The sequence below is a fragment of the Humulus lupulus genome, chromosome X, assembly GCF_963169125.1.
Source record: "Humulus lupulus chromosome X, drHumLupu1.1, whole genome shotgun sequence".
NCBI classification, from domain to species: domain Eukaryota; kingdom Viridiplantae; phylum Streptophyta; class Magnoliopsida; order Rosales; family Cannabaceae; genus Humulus; species Humulus lupulus.
Genome location: NC_084802.1, coordinates 19706577 through 19716320, shown reverse-complemented (window position 1 = coordinate 19716320; position 9744 = coordinate 19706577). Strand labels below are relative to the sequence as shown.

At 34.5% G+C, this 9744-nt stretch overlaps 1 non-coding gene and 1 pseudogene across 1 annotated transcript; one reads left to right on the top strand and one right to left on the bottom strand.

The window, feature by feature from the left end:
- Positions 1–1502: 1502 nt before the first annotated feature.
- Positions 1503–3687, bottom strand: LOC133803711 (stearoyl-[acyl-carrier-protein] 9-desaturase 6, chloroplastic-like; annotated as a pseudogene).
- A 3201-nt stretch (positions 3688–6888) lies between these two features.
- Positions 6889–7027, top strand: LOC133807501 (small nucleolar RNA Z247). Its single transcript, XR_009879411.1, has one exon. It is a non-coding gene; the product is annotated as a small nucleolar RNA Z247 (small nucleolar RNA).
- Positions 7028–9744: the final 2717 nt, after the last annotated feature.

Sequence of the window (9744 nt, the reverse complement as noted above, 5' to 3'; positions counted from 1 at the left end):
AACACTAGCAGCCTCTGAACTTAGAGCAAATGGTGAATAATGGCTGGGTACTAGGTCCTATTTATAGAGTTTGGGAATGAAAATATCTTGATTTTACTTGAATAAAAATAATGGCTTTTTAAGTGAAAATCATTTGAATAATCGTTCAGCAGAGGCTGAAGACTCGTTCAGAAGATGCTGGACTGTTGAAGGAGTTTGAATGGCTGAAGGGAAAAGAATTCAAATGTATTTGAAAACATGCTGGTGGAGGCGATATATCGCCCCCTATAGGCGATATATCGATTGGACCTTTGTTCCCGAGGCGACCGTGCATCGATTCGTGTTTTCCGTATCTACGTGCTGCGATATATCGGCATACGCTGAATATTTAAACACGAATTTACACATTTTTAGCTGAGTTTGAATGGAGTAAACAGCCTTGACTAAGCCCTCAACGTGCTCAAAGCTGCTGACTGACCCTATACATTCAAACTTTTACCCTTATTTAATTTAATCCTCAAAAATACTTAATCCTTAATTACCATTCAAAACATGTGCTTAAAATCCTATTGGTTGATGTCTAAACCTTATAATATAATAATATAATCCTTAATATCAGACACATTAATCAAACCTTAGGTTATACTTAATATTCTTAAACTATAGGTTAAACTTAGAAAATCTATAAGTACTACTATGAGTGTCCAAATAACTCCCGGTCTGAACCAAAAATCCATAGTAACAAAGATAACACTTAAACATACTATAATACTACTAAACAATTAGCTAAGTAAAGTTCTTGGACTCTACACACTTTGATGGCCTGTAATAACCTTCTGCCTTCATCGCGTACTTGGTGCCTTTGGTGCCCCTTAGCTGCTTACTTCTTTAAGGGACTAGAAACTTCTTTTGTTTGTTTTTCTTATTTGGTGGATTTTTGGCATCCACAGGTGTTTTTGGCTCAGGAAGTATTTTTGGCGAATTTCTTTTTATGACAATGTATATTGTAGCTATTTAGAGCATCATGTAAATTTTTAGAAAATTCAGAATAATTTACAATATTGAAAAATAAGGTTCAAACATGTTATATTTCACGTGCATAAAAAAATTAGTCACACGTACAACAATTTATTTTGAACCTAGTTTTTGGCACTGTAAATTATTCAAAATTTTCTGAAAATTTGTAAGATGCTCTAAATAACTATAATGTACATGGTCATAAAAAAGAAATTCGCCGAAAATACTTCCCAATCCAAAAACATAAGAGGGTGTGCCCCTTTTCGGGAGATAAAGCAAAACAATCTTCAGCAAAATAATAAAAAAACAAAACAGTAAAAAATAATTATTTAATATATCATTCATATGTCCCATTAATTATTTTTCTTTTAAAAAACCCTAGAAGCACAAAAACCAAAGACACATCTCAAGTAGAGCATATAAATAAAAATACATATATTTAAAATCAAACACACAAATTTTGACTCATTAACATGTAAACCCCACATAAATTTTGCGTCTCACAATCACAAAACGATCTCCTTGTTAAATATCCAGCTAAATTCGGCACTAAGCGGCCGTACTTTGCGGGCTCGCTCATTAGCACGCTCTTGTAGCCTCCTAATCTTTGGCACCAAGCCACAGACAAACTGTTGAGCACGCTGAGCCTCAGCAGTCAATCCCTCCATCTTTTCCAACTTCCACCGCCCAATCAAGTACTCCAATATATTGGCATAGTCATTAGTTGTATAGACACCAAGCTTCTGAGCCAGGATTGTGAAATGCTCGAATAGCTTGGGATCACGGCCATCATACATAAGTTGTCCCGGCATTGTGATCTTCTTCCTAATCATATTTGCAATTCCGAGCATGGCCTCGTTGGGGTCCACTTCTAGTAACTTCTCCACTATCTTCATATAGGCATTTTCATGACGCTTCTCATCGGCTGCAATAGTCCCACATATGCGTGCCAACACTGGATCCCCACCCTCTTTCGCCATGCGTGGTATGTTGCCGTGGGACACAAACGTCGCACGCTCTTGGAATGATGTGTACACAAATCCCACGTATGGATTGTTCTCCATTCCCACGTTCTATCCAAAACAACTCATCTTTATTGATCAAAATATTCCAATTATCAAATATACAAATTAAGATGATAAAAAACACATTTATCAATATTTGAGACAAACTTAAAAACTATATATGTAGCATAAATCTACTTAATTAATTAGCAGTTACCATGAATCTAGTTCCTTGATAGCTAGCAATTTGAACTAGTAGTAAATACTAAACTATATTACATAGATAAACCTCCATAGCTTAATTAATTACAGATAATTATTATTAATTAAAAACAATATTATATATAAAAGAATGACATAAACATATTAAAAGAAAAATTAAATAAAGTTTATAATTCTTTTAATAAAAAAATGATATGAGAACTTTTTAAATCACAAATTACCTTATTTATTATAATAAAAATTAGTATCATATTATATATTATTATTTTATCCGAGTTTACATTTATATAAATATTAAATTTATAGTATTGTAATAGATATTATTATTATTATTGTAATAATAATATTTTTTAATATTTGAATTTAAATTAATATATATAATAAATAATTATTTTTAATTAGTTTTTAAAGATATATTATGTTAAATATTTGTAATATTTTGTTAAAAAAAAATTAAAACCAACAGTTAAATACTGAAAAAAATATATAAAATTATATTAGTTTTTGCTCAATTTTTTTTTTCCTAATTAATAAAAGTAGTAAATTATTGCTTCGTCGACATATGCTAACTTAATATATATACTAAATTATCTCAATAAACATTATTAACTTTGGTAGCTTATTTAATGAGTGTCTTCTCTTATGATATGTTAATTACTGTATTCCAAATATAGTCTAATTTATATACTTTGACAAGTTAATTAATTACGTACTACGAAAGCTTTCAATAATATGTAATAAATATGAGTATCCCAGATCTTTTAATAATGACAGCCAAACATATACATATTGAAAACGACAACGAAAAACATGCATGCAAAAAAATTATATAAAACAACCAAAGCACACGTATGAACTCACCATGGCAGCTCCAATGAGGTATTGTATGGTCCTTTCAACCATCACCATATCGACCCTACCGGATAAGTACAGATACGTTCGAAGCACATCCCCGTGCCGATTCTCTTCGGCGGTCCAGCCACGGGTCCACTGAGCCCACGGGCTAGAGCTAGCTCCAATCTCGTCTCTGGTAGCGTCGAGTGAGTTCATTATGGTCTGGTACATAGGTAAACCTTCCTCAGTGATCATATCCCCAACCAACATAACAAACTAGTCATCTGGAAGCTCAGCTGTCCGATCACGTAATGCTCGGACCTGATCCAAGAATTCATCTTCGGGCTTTGTCGGGTCCGGTAGGAAACCCTGAGGCTGCCAGGATTTTTCCACCGGCTTTAGCAGCGGGAGAATGGATTTGGTGGCCCAGCCCTCTAGCCACTTGAGCACCTCTTCTTTCTCCGGTGGCATCGAGTGGGTTCGATGGAGCTTTAGCGGCGGAGGTGGGGCTGCCACGGCGGAGGCTTGGAGTTTATAAGTGGTCTTGAGTGAGGTACTGTATGGAAGTTTTGTCGAACAGGAAGAGATCTTCATGGTCAGCATGTATAGATTAGATCTACAGCGAGTACGGTTTAGGCTATCGATGGTGTTTTGTTCAGAAATATATTCGTACTTGTGCATGAGTAATGGCTTTATATTTTATAGGAAAGAAAGATTAGAGTGTAGAGAGATTCGACCTTATTGGTTTCTGCTGTAATTATTGCCAATAATTATATTTTTATTTTTCTAGTTGGATAGATCAACTGCCGTAACTTTAGTACCAACCACCTAATGAGATGATGATATCAATGTCAACTTACCAACTAATTAATGTCTGTAGTGACAGCTGTCCACTGCCCAGTCCACTCATACTTATTAGGACACGTGTCTCCCGACCAATGTTTGTTTTGCAGTCAAAAGAAATAAAACAAATCAACCCTTCGGATGAAACAAAAAAAAAATGAATCTAAGAGAAGAATACTACTATATAGGGAAGCATGCCTAATGAGTTCTGTTCACAATTATATATGTATATCTATCTATATTGATACTAAAAAATTAAGGGTCTTATTGGTTTGCGATTAGAAAACTGTATTTTTGAAAAGTGGGATTCTGAAATGAAAATCTGAATTTAGTGACTGAAAACATGTTTCTGAAAATGTGATTGGTTTAATGTCAGTAAACTGTTTTTGAGTTTTAAAAAACTGAATCTGTGATTGAGATTAAATTTGAAAATATAACAGAAAATGAATATGTGATTGGTTTAGCTGAAAGTAAAATTTAATTATATTGATAAATTAAAATTTAATAATAGTGCATTAATTAAATTCATAACAATATTGCATTGTCATTAACTTTGATTTTTTTTATATTAAAGTTATATTTTTTTAGGACATGATTGATTAGTGATTTAAAAATTGTATTTTGAAAAAGTATGATTCTGAAAAAATAATCTAGATTTAGTGTCTGAAAATATGTTTATGAAAATGTGATTGAATGTATTGTCCGTTAACTATTTTTTAGTTTTATAAAATTGAATAATTTTTTGGTAGAAAATCTAAAAATTGAATATGTAATATATATATATATATTTTATTTTTGGTATAATAATAATTGAAGTGAAAATATTTTTTTATTTATTTGTTGTAATTTTTATTTGATCAATGATTTTTTTTAGCAAATATATTGTAAATTAAAATTAAATTATATTCTGTTATATAATTTTATAATTAATTATTTTACTAAATTTATATAGATAAAAATTTTAAAAAGTAGATTGACTTGTAAAAATGACAAAAGAAAAAAAATCAAGACTATAAGAAAAATAAAAGAAAATTAGCAAGAATTTTTTTTTTTAAATAGTAAGATTATACTGAAAACATTAAGGGATTAATTGGTAGTTAATTCAAAAATATAATTTTAGAAAATTATTTTCAAATCAAATGATTTGAAAATATTGAATTTAAAAATAAATTATAAATTTTTGAGATCTTGAATGGTTGGGTGTTTTTAAAATTTAAAATCTATAGAATAGAAAGAGAACAACAATTTGTTGTTTTCTCTTTTGCTGAAGGATTTTAACTTAGTTTTCAAAAATGGTTTTTTTTTATTTTCTAAAACAAGTGTGACAATCAAGTTTTCATTGCTGTTTTCATTTTTTAAAATCTGAAAATGATAAAACTGTTTTTGAATCCCCTACCAATCACACCCTAAATGTTTTATGTTTTATGGAAATCCGAACTTAATACTCTATTTTTTTTATAATGCTCATTCCATACTCTCTAATTGCAAATTATACATATTTGTACCTGAATTTGAGTTTGGCCAACCTATTTTTTTAAATGACCAAAGTACCCTCAATTAAATGTATTTAAGTAAATTAATATTAATTTGAATTTTTTGCCACCTATCATATTTTTATTGGTCAAAATTAGAAATTTTATAAAAAATTTAACTTTTGATTACAAATCTAAGAATTTAATTTTAAGTAACAAAACTAATTAAAATTAATAAAAACTAAAAAAAAAAAGTCACTCCCTCTTCCTTTCTCTTCCCCCATCCCCTCTTTCTATTTTTCCCTCTCCGGCCATTACCACAGGGAAGATCTCTCACGCATGCTCATGGAAGCTACTGATGACATCGCAAGCTATTGAGATTCAACCTTCATAGTTCTGGGTTTCACGAAGTCCTCAGAGGTGTGTTGGATTAAAATCTTATTATGGGCACATATGTATTAATGTATGATGCTATTATAAAGTTTGATACAAAATAAAGTGACAAATTATGTTATAAGTATGATAGAGTATTAATATGTTATGGAATAAATGTGTAGAAACCACAAGTTATATTAATAATTTGATGATGGACCAAATTTTAAATATCCAAAACTGATATTGTTAAAATCAGCAATTCCCCTGTAACAGAATTAGAAGAAGAGGAGGACAATTCCTCTGTAACAGAATTGGAGAATGAGAAGGACCACCTTGGTGCCGTGTAGTGGTCGTACAAGTTTGTTACAAAGAATCTGCTTTTCCTAGAATTCTTACAGCTGTATATTCTACAATATTATTTATGCCTTGCTGTCATTATCTTGTATAAATAGTAGAAGACCGTTCCTATTCATGTAACCGTTGAGCAATTAATAAATTTTTCAAAAGTCTACATTCAATTTCTCCTTTTTTATCTTGGTATCAGAGCCGTACGACATCTGTCCATGGCCTCTCCTGACGATTCATCATCCACCACTAGCGACCCTCAAAATACTCCACCAGTCTTGGCTACTACTGCTCCGGTTCCACCCACTTCTACAGTCGTTGTTCCACCTGCCTCTATATTTCAAAGTTTGGCACCTCTTACCTTGAAGTTGGATCGAAGTAATTACTCTTTTTGGAAGTCTCAAGTATTACCAGCTCTTCGTGCTCACGATTTGGAAGGCTTCATTCTCAGCACAAAGAAATGCCCACCTCAGTTCGTTGACAACACCGTTGGAGGCACAGTTCCGGGTGAAACTCGCCAACTCAATGTTGGCTATGCTCTCTGGCGACGAACAGATCAATCTATCCTAAGCTGGCTGCTCAACTCCATTTCAGAGACAATGTTTGGCCACATAGTCAGGTGTACCACTTCTTATGAGGTTTGGCATACCCTTGAACTCCTGTTTACTACTCAGTCAAAGGCTCGCACCCTCCAAATTCGCTATCAACTCCAATCTCTTAAGAAAGGAAACTTATCTGTTCATGACTATATGTTAAAAATGACAAGCTTAGCTGAAAATCTCTCTGCTGCAGGACAACTTATTTCTGATGAGGAGTTGATCTTATATATTCTAGGTGGTTTGGGTCATGACAATGACCCTGTAGTCATTACTCTTACCTCTCGGCCAGACCCTTTAACCCTTCAAGAAGTCCAGTTTTTATTGCAGAGTCAAGAAATGAGATTGGAGCAACTTAACACTCCCATGAGTGGTGATGTAATCTCTCCCAGTGCTAATCTTGCTGCACAGTTTCGACGGTTTGCTACTGTTGGTGGCCCTTCGCATCCCAATGGGTCTCCGAATCGTAGCTTCTCCTTGCGTGGTCGTGGCCGTGGTGGACGCGGGGGTAGAGGAAATCGTCCTGTTTGTCAGTTGTGTCATCGTGTGGGTCATGTTGTTGCAAAGTGCTACCATCGCTTTGATATTAATTTTCAAGGTGCAGCCCCTGGTTTTAATCAACACAATCCCAACAGCACTTCGAATCAGCAACAGAATTCTGGGCAAGGTCAGCAAGCATATTTTTCAACGAACTCAACTGAGAATAGTCATGATAACTCCTGGTATGTAGACAGTGGAGCCACAAATCATATTACCCCCGACACTCACAATCTGCAGAACAAACATGAGCACAAAGGTACCACTCAACTGCTTATTGGTAATGGGCAGCCCTTAACTATCACTGAGATTGGAAACAATGTTCTAAGCATTCCTGAAACTTCATCCTCTCTTGTGTTAAATAATGTTTTCTGTGTTCCTCATATGACCAAAAATTTGATTTCAATATCTCAGCTAACCAAAGATAATTCTGTGTTTGTTGAGTTTTACTCTGATTGTTGTGTTGTTAAGGACCTTGCTACGAGGAAGGAGCTAGCTCGGGGAACACTCAGTAATGGCCTCTATCAGCTTAAACCATTCTCATCATGTTTCAAGTCAAGCACTACCAGTTTCTGTTTTTCTACCAGTTTAAATTCCAAGAAGAGTCTCAACTCAGAGTCCTAATGTATGAGTCGGTCTAAATCAATTGAGCATATTGCTCAGTCCATGTTTGTTCAGTCTTCTAACAATAGTAATCTTAATTTGTGGCACATGAGGCTTGGTCACCCAAGCATACCTGTAATGAAACATATGTTGAGTAATACAAACGTTTCTTTCCAAAGTCCAATAACTTTCTGTGATGCCTGTCATATAGGTAAATCCAAGCATAAGCAGTACAAATCTTCCATTAAAACAGCCAAGAAACCTCTTGAAATTATACACTCAGACGTATGGGGACCCTCTCCTACTTTGTCCAAAGATGGGTATCGGTATTATGTTCACTTCATAGATGAATTTAGTAATTTTACTTGGATTTACCCATTGAAACTTAAGTCCAATGTTAAAGAAACCTTCATTAATTTTCAAAAGTTCGTTGAAAGAAAGTTTGACTACCAAATCAAAACCCTTCACTCAGATTGGGGTGGTGAGTATAGGAGTCTTGCACCTTTTCTTGCTTCTTTAGGAATTCATTTTAGACATCCCTGTCCTCATACACACCCACAAAATGGAAAATCTGAGCGCAAGCATCGCCACATCGTTGAAATGGGTCTCACACTTTTAGTCCAAGCACCTATGCCTCTACATTACTGGTGGGAATCCTTTAGTACAGCCACATTTCTCATAAATCATCTTTCCACTCCAACCTTGAACCACAAATCCCCTGTTGAAACTCTATTCAAAGTTAAGCCGAATCTAAGCTTCCTCAAGGTCTTTGGTTGTGCTGTATTTCCACATCTCCGTGCCTATAACAAACACAAGCTAGATTTTCGCACCACTAAATGTGTCTTCCTTGGTTACAGTCCAAACCATAAAGGCTATAAATGCTTGCATTCTTCAGGTCGTATATATATTGTACAAAGTGTTACATTTAATGAATTTGATTTTCCCTTTGCATCAGGTTTTAGTACATCTCACTTCAAAAATTCTGAAGTCAATACTTGTCCCAGTCAAGTTTCATACAGTCAATGGCTGCCTCTTGTCTCTTCCTTAGTGCAGGAACATGATGAAGAAACTGTTGCAACTGAAAGAGATCATTACTCTGTGCTCCCTGATCTAGCTTCTTCTCCTGCTACAATAAAGTCAGCTTCATCCAGCAATCAAAGTAAGACTCTAAACACTCAATCCTCTTATTCCACTGTTCCCATTGAAATCAACCTGCCCATTGATATATCCCCACAAAAATCAAACACTTCACCTAAACATCATTCTCCTCCAACTCCCATACATGTCTCTCGGCCAACTCACCATTCCACTCATCAAATGGTCACTCGATCCAAAGCTGGAATTTTCAAGCCCAAAAGCTACACTGCCACTTCCTTACTTAATACAGGTCATGAAAATCTTCCTAAATCTCTTGATCAAGCTTTGAAATCACCACAATGGCTCTCTGCCATGAATGAAGAAAATAAAGCTCTCATAAAAAATAACACATGGATCCTTGTCCCACGGCAGCCACATATGCACATTGTTGACAACAAATGGGTTTATCGAATCAAATATAACTCAGATGGTTCGATTCATCGACTCAAAGCACGTCTTGTTGCCAAAGGATTTCAACAACAACCTGGTATCGATTTCTTTGAAACTTTTAGTCCAATTGTTAAACCAACTACTATCCATGTTATTCTTTCTTTGGCAGTCACACTCCACTGGGATATACAACAAATAGATATAAACAACGCCTTTCTCAATGGCACTCTTCAATAGGAAGTATATATGGAACAACCCGCTGGCTTTGTCGACTCTCAACATCCAAATGCTGTGTGCAAACTGCAAAAGGCAATATACGGCTTGAAACAAGCACCACGTGCTTGGTTTGATAAGGTAAAAGGGTCTCCTCTTGCTCTTGGTTTTCAAAAT